Genomic DNA, 13249 nt, shown 5'->3' on the forward strand with positions numbered 1-13249 from the left:
CTAGAGAACAGTCTCTTCAAGGCAAATATCTGAAGCTGAGAATCAGAGGCAGCCAGATAATGTTAATATCAGACCCAACCTAAATTCTTCTATTATTTCCAATGTTTTTTTATAAGGATGTGGCATATGGATGTCATAAATAAGCAGTGTAATGGTAGTTTCTTTGTTACTGCCCATCCGGATGGATTTTCATGTATGTCCACCTGGCCGGACACTGGGTCTCAATGTCACTATTCATGATATATGGCCATGAAACTGATAACACAAAATTGTGTTTTTTATTTATATATAACATTTAGGTACATTATTTACAGAGTATTACTAAAGTACAACACAAGAAAAGCAGTTACAGTCATCAATAACCCTGAAATTGTTGCAGAACATCACAATGAGTTTTCACCTGTTGAAGTCAAAGAAAAATTTTCTCTCAGTAGTGATACGCAGATATACTTGACATTCAGAGCATATGAACTTGGTTTTGGCTTTGTAGCCCTTGTTTTGGCATCTCGTCCACTTACTTTTGTCTGTAATTGTGTTGAGTGGCAAATGTCTACTCTCACTTTTCCTAACATCTCTGTTTAGGGCTTGAATTATCTTTGTGCATTTCCTAGGAGCTATGTCATGAGATTCAGATTCAGAGTTTGAAGAGTAAATGTCCTGTCATGCTGCATTTGCAGCTGAATTCAGGGATTTGCCAATATAAATCTTAAAATTCAATAGATCCATGACTGATACCTTGTTAGCACCTAGTGCCTATTGATCCTTTCTGTACTCAATCCACAAGTTCACAATCACCAAGTTAATGAAATGGAAAAAGATTCTTACAGGCCACTTCTTTGTTCATGTGGATATTCGATAGTAAGAAATCATTTCTCACACAGATCCACATCTCCCATTGATTTGTTGTAATCACAGATACATTTGGGTTGAGGCACTCTAATGAATTCTTTTGCTTTTCTGTCCAACCTTTGTACTATACTAGTGGGAGAAGCACCAGAAAAAGTATGTGCTACTGTAACAGAATGATTATCAATCCACTTCAAAACAGAAATGTTCCCATCTTCTTCGGCGAACTCATCATAGGAACCTCTATCTCTCTTCATCAGTCTCCAGTGAGTTTCGATCTGAGACCAGATGGAATGCAGCTAGCTAAAATGGTTGTTACTGCATATATTTGTCTTTCCAGTAGGTATTGTAGAGGTCAAATGTATGTGAAGTATCAATCAAAATATTCAGCATGCTCCCTTGCAACCTTTGTCTATATCAGATTCTTCACCACAGAACCTCCCAAATCGAGCTCTGGCTCTGGTTGCCTGGTAAATAAGGAAGCCAAGTACCAGTCTGTCAGCTGTTATCAACACAACATTCTTCACATGACTGGATTTGGCTTATTCTTTACATACTAAGAGATTTTTAGCCATGGAAAGGCATCATTTGCGCATCTACTGAAAGCTATGTAGAAGCTGGCAATGACAAACATTTTCTCCTAACACAGCCAGTGGCTGGTTGCACTTTTAATAATTTATTATTTGCCTTGATTTCATCTGAAACACTCAGATTATTTATGAAGTGCAAGTAGTTTCTCAATTTGAACATACAATTCCTTGGAATTACAACTGTGATATACACAATCACTTTACCAGACAAAACAGAAACTTACAAATGACTCAAATCAGCACAGCACTGTGCCAAAAAGGTACTTTTCACATGGGAGTTAAGCTTTATAACAAACTTCCTGAAAACTTAAAAGCTATCACTGAGGTCAATACATTTGGAAAATCTCTAAAGTCATATTTACAGCATCACTGCTTTTACTCCATTGAAGAATATTTAAATTTATGAAATGTGTTATATAAATACTTACATGTAAAGTGTATTATTGTAACCTTAAATATGTATGCCTTCAAATGACTTTCAGCCTGTATATTTATAACTTGACTTGTCCAATGTCTTATGCATAAGCTGCTATGTAGACAACAGGACCAATAAAAAATACAATACAATACAATACAGTTACAGCAGGGGCTGTCAGTCTGTTGCGAAAATACATTCTAAGTCTTGGTAGTTTCATACAATCTGTTATTATGTGTGCACCCACAAACTTCTTAATTTCAGTAGCTGTTGCATTTAGAGGAATCTGGTTATCCTGAGGGTCTTTATGTTTGTCATCTCAGCAATGAGATGACACATCTCACTTCCAAAATACTATTCAAAATATCTTAGTGGTGTCCTGCCTCCCACTGACCACTACTTCTTGGCAATATTGGCTTTTTGATCAGTACTTTTTTCCAAAGTATTTGTCTAGGCATGACCTTTGATTTATCAACAGCCCCTTTTCTCATAGCTAATGTATTTGGACATACATTCATATCTTTGGTTTCATCCTGGAAGAAGAAAGTAGAACTTAAAAGAACCTGATTTATTTATGAAACATTATAAATTCAATATCTTTTCCTCTCTTCAGGACTTTTTCAATATACCTCAGAAGGTGTCTATTGTAGCAAATGAAAATAATGATGTAATGTCTACCAGTTCAGATGAACTCTCATTTCCTGCTTGCAGTAATGTCAAGGTCTTCCTCATGTGAAAAGTACTATGTCACTCAAATCAGTGCCCTCTTCTATTATGGTACTTTTAGCAGTTCTCTTTCGATTTCCACTTCTGTGAGTGGTTCATTCAAGCCTGCATTAATTGAGAGAAGAAAAAAGTTGTGAACTTTTAAAGATAATTACAAATTAATAATTATGGGAGAAATGCTGTGGTTTCCTATGAACAGCTAATTTCATACACTTAACAAAGTAATAAGATGCACAGACACATTTTACAGTAGGTATTGTGGTCAGAGAAATTAGTCAATGATCTAAAATGAACAAAGCTGAGCCCATCTGTCCAGTGGGCTGGACTTCATTGTTTACTCTTGTAAGTAATGGAGAAGTAATAGTGTTAGCTTACTACATAGACTGTAACACAATTTGTTGACCTATTTACCACAACAACAATAATAAATAACAACAGAAAACTGAGTATGACATTTGTGAGTGGAACATCTCAGTATAGCCACCAGGAGAAACTAAATATAATTTACAAAAAGTTCCAGAGAAAGCTAAAATGTCCAGTGTACTGGACACATGATTACAGCATTGAATAAGTTGTAATTTCACTTAAAGCAAAATAGAGAACTAATGTCTAGCCAGCTGGACACAGGGACTGAAGAACTTTGGATCTGTTATCAATATCTGTCAGATCAGTTCTGAAGGCATAAGTAAATCAAAATGCCAAGTATTACAGAAGATTTTATCAAAATATAATATCGACATTGTTGCCATTGAGAAAACCCATACTGAAAAGGAAGATCAAGTGAATCAAAGAGGAAAAATTCCTGGATTACTAGGAGCCAAGCTCCACTGTGCTTACGGAGTGGTAACTAATGTATGACTGTCAATCAAGACTGCACAATTATGATTTGTATCTGATCTGAATGACAGTCATGGTGTTATAGCAAAAACTGGAGAACTAACAGTAATTAATATACATATACTTCCAACTATCTCTTGGCCTGCACAGGTCATTCCAGTATCACAACATTCTGCCTATATCTCTGACATTTTAACAGGCACCATACTCATTGGAAGTATAATGAAAATTGGTGAAGATAGTGAACTGATGAAGACAGTGAAGTCATAAATTAGGCAGAAGACAATAACTTGTATCTGATGTTTGATGAAAAGGATAAAGGAACTTTTGTATCAACAGCATGGAGACAGAATAAAATCCCAACGTAAGCTTTGTAACAACTAATGAAAATAAACTGCCTGTTCAAAGTTCCTGGCTTGCATTACAAAGCTTCCCATGCAGCCAACATCATATATCCCACTCATATCATCCTTTCTACGAACTAGATAGAACTTTATAAAACCCAATTGTTTTGGTTGTATTCCCCAAAAGCAAAAAACTATGAGAGGCATGTTGGGGCTATGATAAGTGCAGCAGACAAAGCAATCTCTAGGGGATAATGCAAGCAATATATTCTAAAAAGTGGTGATCCAAAAATCAGTGGACAACCTACCTCATAGCCTTGATACAGACAGGTGAACTTGGTGAAAAGAGACTGTTGAGTCACTCGACTTTTGGGCATCAGATTGAGAAGTAGGGCCATGAATAAGGAAATGGGTTGGAAACGAAATAAAAGTAAGGGACCACACACATATCAACTAATAGGATTATATCACATACACTGTCTACATTCAGAACACCAAGGAGTAAAGCTCATACAAGATACATCAGATGCAAACTTACATTTCTCAAAAAAAAAAAAAAAAAAAAAAAAAAAAATACTAATGAACAGTCTGAGTTCTCAAGAACTGCCTTTGTATCTGAAATGTCTGTTGCTCTTAAAACTATAAAACCTAGAAAGGCACTGGGAAATGGTGGAACCATTGCAAATTTTTCTATATTATGGGTACTGTGCGAAAAGGTAGCTGGCAGATTTCTTCCCTGACATAATGGTATCTGGGTCAGTTCCACAAAAAAGAAGCAATGAAAAATCATAGCAATGCTCAAATCTGGCAAGTCACCAGACCAGCCAAAGAATTATCATCCAAATCCGCTAGTGAGCGCTATTTATACCTCAAAAAATTCTATACAATCAGATTACTCCAGTGTTCTTTCAGAACCTTCCAGTTGAGTAAGCTAGATTTTGACCACGATGCAGCTGCACTGATCAAGTCTTATGATTAACAACACTTATTGGAGCAGGATACAAAATGAAGCAGAAAACATCTGTTGCTTTCATTGATGTAAGTGTAGGATATGATACAGTTTGGAGGCAGGGGCTACTTGATAAATAATTGCAACTTATTCCTTGCAGATGGACAATGAAACTAGTTGACAACATGTCAGCTGGAAGGAAATTTACTGTAACTACAGGAAAAGACACCAGCTGTCCAAAGGTATTGAATAATGGCTTACTGCAGGGATCTGTCATGACTCCTCTCTTGCTCAGTCTATTTTTATCTGATATTCCTCCAATACAGTCCAGAAAGTTTGGCTAAAGAGATGAATGGGCAGTAACTACCCAACATAAAATCTTTGAAACAACTGAAGAAATCATAATTTCTGATCTAGACATCTTAAGTCATACTTCTGTAAAGGAGGTTACAGACCAATTCAGATAAAACAGAAGCTGCATATTTTCATCTGTCCAGTAGATTAGCACACAGAGCCCTTGATGTCCATTTTGTGGGAGACAAATGTCATCATAACATGCATCCAAAATGCCTTATGATCACGCTAGATAGAACACTTTCTTTTAAACAACACTTGACACAAAAATCTGCTAAGTTCATATGCAGAAATAACACTCTTCACAGGCGTTGTAGCACTAGTTGCGGATTATCAGCAGACACTCTTCAAGGTGAGCACTTAGAATGTTATACCCAACAGCATAGTACTGTGCATCCATCTGGATTAATGGTCCATATATGAAAAAGATAGATGTGCAACCTTACAAATTCATGTGCATTGTTAGTGGGTTAGTACAATATGCTCCACATTGTGGTTATATACCTTGAGTCACATTCCACCTTCTGATATCAGAAAGAAGAGTGCACTGTTATGTGAATACCAGAAGATTATTGATAACCCTGACCTTCCAATACTGAATGATGTATTATTCCCTGTGGAGCAATAAAGATTAAAAGTGAAGACATTCCACTCTTATCACAGCTAGGATTCTTACTGACAATGAATTCAATGTTTCCACAGTGCCTAAACCTGCCCTGCATCCAGGAGAAGCCCCTTGGATTCAATCAGTCTCTGGAAATTTGCTCTACTCTGAATTGCATCTGAATGGGACACGGAAGATGTTCAGAAACTTTCCACAAGTGGGACAAATCTTGACCACTATCTTGAGACTGTGGCGCTGAACAACAGGCAGTTGCTCATATTGTATCAACACGCCCCACATGTGTCTACAAGGGTCCTTTCAAAGATTTTCCCACAGTGACAAGTGGTGTGATAAACTATATACACTGATCAGCCAGAACACTATGACCACCAATCTAACAGCAATGTCCATCTTTGGCACAGATAGCAGCAGCAACGCATAGTGGCATGGAATCAACAAGGCATTAGTAGGTTGCTGGAGGGAACAGCTGAATGTGCTGATGGCCACGGTCAGCCGTCTTCAGGCTGCTGCCTTGGAGTGTAGCAGTAGTGGGGTGTCTGCTGCGTCGCATGGTACATCCCAGGTGTTACATGCTTCACCTACGGTCCCTACTGTCAAGACATCTTCGGGGGTACCGGGCGCAGTTGGCTCCCCAAGGGGAGCGGCGGGTTCAACGGAGTTTGCATCGCACGAGGCGGAGGGTCAATGTGGAGGCTGGCCATGTGGCATCGCCCACTCTGCCTGTGAGTGGACATTCAGCAAGGTCCGAGCAGGCACATGAGGGGGGGGGGGGGGGGTTATTAGTGATTGGGAGCTCCAGTGTTAGGCGGATGATGGAGCCCCTTAGGGAAATAGCAGAAAGGTCAGGGAAGGCCAGTGTTCACTCTGCTTGCCAGGCAGTCTCATCAGAGATGTGGAGGAGGCCCTGCTGGCAGCGATAGTGAGCACCCAACTGCAAATTGTTGCTCATGTCAACACCAATGACTCCTGCCGTCTGGGTTCAGAGGTCATCCTCAGTTCATACAGGTGGTTGGCGGAGTTGGTGAAGGTGGAAAGCCTCACTCACAGGGTGGAATCTGAGCTAACGATTTGTAGTGTTGTTCTCAGTAGCGATTGCAGTCCTCTGGTTTGGAGCTGAGTGGAAGACCTAAACCAGAGGCTCAGACAATTCTGCAGAGATCTGGGGTGCAAATTTCTCGACCTCCCCAATTGGGTGGAGAAATGTAGGGCCCCCTGAATAGGTCAGGCATGCACTACACGCAGGAAGCGGCTACATGGGTAGCGGATTGTGTGTGGAGTGCACATGTGGGTTTTATAGGTTAGAGAATTCCCTCCCTAGGGATGCCTCCTGAAACGTGACAAAGTAGCAGTAGGCAAAATGCAACAGGCAATGACTTCATTAATGTGGTATTAGTAAACTGCAGGAGCGTCTATAGAACTTTCCCAGAACTGCTCTCATTAATGAATGGTTACAATGCCCACATAGTACTAGGGACGGAAGGTTGGCTGAAACCAGATGTAAACAGTAATGAAATTTTAAACTCAAATTGGAATGTATACGCAAAAACAGGCTGGACAGTGAAGGGGGAGGCGTGTTTATAGTGATAAAAAGTGCAATAGTATCAAAGGAAATTGACTGAGATCCGAAATGTGAATTAATTTGGGTGAAGGTCATGGTTAAAGCAGGCTCAAACATGATAACTGGATGTCTCTATAGGCCCTCTGGCTCAGCAGCTGTTGTGGCAGAACACCTGAAGGAAAATGTGGAAAATATTTAAAATATTTCAAGTAGATTTCCCGACCATGTTATAGTTTTGGATGGAGATTTTAATTTACCAGATATAGACTGTGAGACTCAAATGTTTATAATGGGTGGCAGGGACAAAGAATCCAGTGAAATTTTTTAAGTGCATTATCTGAAAACTACCTAGAGCAGTTAAATAGAGAACTGACTCATGGCTATAACATATTAGACCTTCTGGTGACAAAGAGACTTGAACTATTTGAAACAGTTAACGCAGAACAGGGAGTCAGTGATCATAAAGCAGTTACAGCATCAGTGATTTCAGCCGTAAATAGAAATATTAAAAAAGGTAGAAAGATTTTTCTGTTTAGCAAAAATGTCAAAAAGCAGATTTCAGAGTACTTGATGGCTCAACACAAAAGTTTTAAGAGCCACCGTGGTACAACAACCAAGTTAGAAAACTGCTACGGAAGCAAAGGGAACTTCACAGCAAACATAAACATAGCCAAAGCCTTGCAGACAAACAAAAATTACACAAAGCAAAATGTAGTGTGAGGACTGCTATGCGTGGCATTTACTAAATTTTAAAGTAAAGTTCTATGTACTGACTTGGAAGAAAATCCTAAGAAATTTTGGTCTTACGTCAAAGCGGTAGGTGGTCAAAAGAAAATGTCCAGACACTCTGTGACCAAAATGGTACTGAAACAGAGGATGACAGACTAAAGGCTGAAATAATAAATGTCTTTTTCCAAAGCTGTTTCACAGAGGAAGACTGCACAATAGTTCCTTCTCTAGATTTTCACACAGATGACAAAATGGGAGACATCGAAATAGATGACAGGGATAGAAAAACAATTAAAATCGCTCAAAAGAGGAAAGGCCACTGGACCTGATGGGCTACCAGTTCAATTTTACACAGAGTACGCAAAGCAGCTTGCCCCCCTTCTTGCAGCGGTGGCTCTTTTCCATCTCTGTCCAAAAGATTGGAAAAGGGCACAGGTCATCCCCATTTTCAAGAAGGGACGTCGAACAGATGTGCAGAACTATAGACTTATATCTCTAATGTCGATCAGTTGTAGAATTTTGGAACACGTATTATGTTCGAGTATAATTACTTTTCTGGAGACTATAAATCTACTCTGTAGGAATCAGCACGGGTTTTGAAAAAGACAATCATGTGAAACCCAGCTCGTGCTATTCATCCATGAGACTCAGCAGGCCATAGACACAGATTCCCAGGTAGATGTTGTGTTTCTTGACTTCCGCAAGGTGTTTGATACAGTTCCCCACAGTTATTTAATGAACAAAGTAAGAGCATATGGACTATCAGACCAATTGTGTGATTGGATTGAAGAGTTCCTAGACAACAGAATGCAGCATGTCATTCTCAATGGAGAGAAGTCTTCTGAAGTGAGAGTGATTTCAGGTGTGCCACAGGGGAGTGTCGTAGGACCATTGCTATTCACAATATATATAAATGACCTTGTGGATAACATCAGAAATTCACTGAAGCTTTCGGCAGATGATGCTGAAATGCAGGAGGATCTGCAACAAATTGACGCATGGTGCAGGGAATGGCAATTGAATCTCAATGTAGACAAATGTAATTTGTTGCGAATACATAGAAGAAAGATCCTTTATCATTTAGCTACAATATAGCAGGTCAGCAATTCGAAGCAGTTAATTCCATAAATTATCTGGGAGTAGGCATTAGGAGTGATTTAAAATGGAATGACAATATAAAATTAACCGTCGGTAAAGCAGATGCCAGACTGAGATTCAATGGAAGAATCCTAAAGAAATGCAGTCCAAAAACAAAGGAAGTAGGTTACAGTACAACTGTTTGCCCACTTGCTCACCAGTGTGGGATCCGTACCATATAGGGTTGATAGAAGAGATAGAGAAGATCCAACGGAGAGCAGCGCGCTTCGTTACAGGATCATTTAGTAATCGCGAAAGCGTTACGGAAATGATAGATAAACTCCAGTGGAAGACTCTGCAGGAGAGACGCTCAGTAGCTCAATACGGGCTTTTGTTGAAGTTTCGAGAAGATACCTTCACTGAGGAGTCAAGCTGTATATTGCTCCCTCCTACATATATCTCATGAAGAGACCATGATGAAAAATCAGGGAGATTAGAGCCCACACAGAGGCATACTGACAGTCTTTCTTTCCACGAACAATATGAGACTGCAGTACGAGACTGGAATAGAAGGGAGAACCGATAGAGGTACTGAAGGTACCCTCCACCACACACCGTCAAGTGGCTTGCGGAGTATGGATGTAGATGTAGGTGTAGATGCATACACAAGTCACTTAATTCTCGTAAATCCTCAGGAGGGGAAGGGGGATAAACTCTGATGCCACATTCAATCACATCCCAGATGGGTTCGATCAAGTTCAGATCTGGCAAGTTGGGGGCTCAGCACATCAACTGAAACTCGCCACTGTGTTTCTTGAACCACTCTGTCATACTCCTGGCCTTGTGACATGGCACATTACCTTGATGAAAAATGCCACTGCCATCAGGAAATATGATCAAGAACTGTACATGGGCTGAAATCAGTGTATAATATTCCTTGGCCACCAAGGTGCCTTGCATGAGCTGGCCCCATGGATGCCCACGTGAACATTCCCCAGAGCATAATGGAGCCACCGCCAACTTGTCTACATCCCGCAGAACAGGTGTCAAAGAGCTGTTCACCTGGAAAAAGATGGATGTGCACCATCCCACTGACATGATAAAGAAGATATGAGGATTCAACAGACCATGCAATGTTTTATGATTGAGCCAACATCCAGTGTCAATGGTCCCCATTTCATTCATAGTTGTCAATGTCATGGCATTAACATTGGCACATGCATAGTTGTTGGCTGTGGAGGCCCATTGTTAGCTGTGTTCCGTGCACTCTATGTTCAGAGACACTTGGACTCTGCCGAACATTAAAGTCTGATCTTAGTTCTTCCGCTGTCTGCTGCCTGTCCTGTTTTACTATTCTGCCCAGCCTACGATGTCTGACATCTGTAATGAGCAGTGCCCGCTCAACCCCATGACATCTGGAAGTGGATTCAGTTTCTGTATGTTTTTAAGATATTTGTACATATTTTTATGCAGTTGCATACATTCTGCATAGTTTTACATATTCATGCCTATTTTTACATATATGTGTGTATTTTTTTCATATCTGTGCATATTTTTGCATATCTGTGCATATTTCTGTGTGTCTTTACATATCTTTTTCATGTATTTTCTCTCATCCAGCTGCTCTTACAACCATCACCACCTATTTTGCCAATTTCTGCATCATTCCCATTTCTTTTATGCCCTTCCTGCCACAATGGACCCCCGCTCTATATTTCTGCACCATTTCAGAAAAGTATCCCTGGCTAAAATCCAGTCCCACATTCTATTTCTCAAATGCTTCCTAAACCACGGAAGACCCCCAAACAGCCTAACATAAAAACTTCTTTCTCTGGATCCCACCCCTCCTTTCATAATGACAACCTCAAAACAAATCCTCACCTACTCATCCTACCTGCAGACAAAAATTCCCCCACTGTTATGAATCACAGTGACTACCTGGCAAAAGGCCTCTGCCAGTTATCTGACTACTTCATCAATAAACTATGCCAGAGTGATCCAATCCCCGAAGTCCAACACAACCCCCAATCCGTGCTTAATGCCTTAGCCCTCACCAGAAACTCTCCCATAAATCCATTTCCCTCCTCACCTCTATGACACCTCACACACACACCTTCTACATGCTCCCCAAAATCCACAAACCCAACAATCCTGGGTACACCATTGTGGCTGCCCATTGTGCCCCCACTGAAAGGATTTCGGCCATCATTGACCAACACCTCCAACCAACTGCCCGTAATCTAGCCTCCATGTCAAAGTGACCAACTACTTACTCCTTTAGCTCCTGGATCCCAACTCATCACTGTCGACACCATCTTCCAATACCCCAACATCCCTCATGCCCGTGGTCTTACCACTATTGAACACTGCCTACCCAAGCGTTCTTTAGCTTCCAAACCCACTACCTCATGGCTCATACACCTTACTAACTTTATTCTAACCCACAAACAAATATGGGGCACAGCCATGGGCACATGCATGGCACCCCCACCCCCCCTTCCATGCCAGCCTGTTTATGGGCCATCTAAAGGAGAATTTCGTAGTTTCCCAAAATGCCAAATCACTAGTCTGGTTCAGGTTTATTGGCGATATCTTCATGACCTGGACTCAGGGCCAGGATACCCTATCTTCATTCTTTCACAACTTCAACATCTTCTCTCCCACGTGCTTCACTCATTCCTCCTCAACCCAGCGTGCCACCTTCCTAGACACTGACCTCCTCTTCTCTGATGGCTCCATCTGCACCTCTGTCCACATTAAATCCATCAGTCTCCAATAGTACCTTCATTTCGGCAGCTGTCATACCTTTCATACCAAAAAACTCCTCCTATACAGTCTGGCCACCCAGGAACGGTGTATAAGCAGACACAAGAACTCCCCTCCTCACTATGCTGAGGGTCTTACTAAGGCCTTCACCTTGTCTACAAACAGATCTCCCATGCCATTTCTCCTCACACTTCCAGTCCTTCCACCACTCCCAAGAACCAGCCACAATGAAGTGTCCTCTTCATCAGCCAGTACCACCTTGGACTGGAACAAGTGAACCACATCCTTCACCAGTGCTTTGATTACCTATCATCGTGCCATGAAATGAGAGACATCCCACCCGAGATACTTGCCATCCTATCTAAAGTGGTGTTCCATCACCCAACCAACCTCCACAACACCCTAGTCCATTCCTATGCTATTCCCAATCCCAACCCCTTGCCACAAGGATCATCCAATTTCAGTCCCATCACAGGTTTATCCATCTCATCAGGGGCTGGGCCACTTGTGAAAGTAGCCATGTCATTTACCAGCTCTACTGCAATTATTACACAGCTTTTAATATTGGCATGACTACCAAACAGCTGTTCACCAGGGTGAAAGGCCACTGCTACACTGTGGCCAAGAGCAAAGTAGACCACCCTCTGGCACGACATGCAGCTGAACATAACATGCTTGATTTAAATGGCTGCTTCACTAGCTGAGCCATCTGGATCCTCACCTCCACCACAAGCTTTTCTGAACTGTGCAGATGAGAGTTATCCTTACAATACAGTCTCCACTCCCATAATTATCCCATCCTCAATGCACGGTAACATACTGTCCCCTCTCCCACCAGCCAACTGTTTCCACACTCTCTGTCCTATCTTTTCCTCTCCATTCTTGTCTCCCCTCTTTGTTCACCACCCTATACTAATGCACATGCACATCTTTCCCTGCTACTCTCCTTTTCCACTCCTTTTTTTTTGCTACCTCCCTACCCCACAATCTCCTGATGCTGCATCTTTTGGCCTTCTAGTCCCTACACTCTCTCCCCCCACCCATAAACTAACATGCCTTCCCCTTCCCTGACTTCTCCAGATTGCTGCTTCCATTCCACATGATAGTTGCATTTGGGCCCGGGCTGCTGGAGTTGACGGTCATGTGTGCTTGCTTGTGTGTATGAATGGTGTATGTTTCACTTTTGCTGATGAAGACTGGGGCTGAAAGCTATGTGTAAGTGTCTGTCTTTTAATCATGCCTGTCTAAAACTTAATGTGTCTTCTTTACATTATGTAGCCATCTATCTTTTCCTACATGGTTGATTCAAAAACTCTTAATGTATGCTATACAATAAAATAAAAAGCTTAATTTTCAACTCTTTATGGTTCCGTCTTAGCTAGAAATTGCATTTATACTATTGCTGTCTTTTTCTGAGAAATTTTATGTACAAA

Source organism: Schistocerca cancellata, chromosome 6 (genome assembly GCF_023864275.1).
Source record: "Schistocerca cancellata isolate TAMUIC-IGC-003103 chromosome 6, iqSchCanc2.1, whole genome shotgun sequence".
NCBI lineage: Eukaryota > Metazoa > Arthropoda > Insecta > Orthoptera > Acrididae > Schistocerca > Schistocerca cancellata.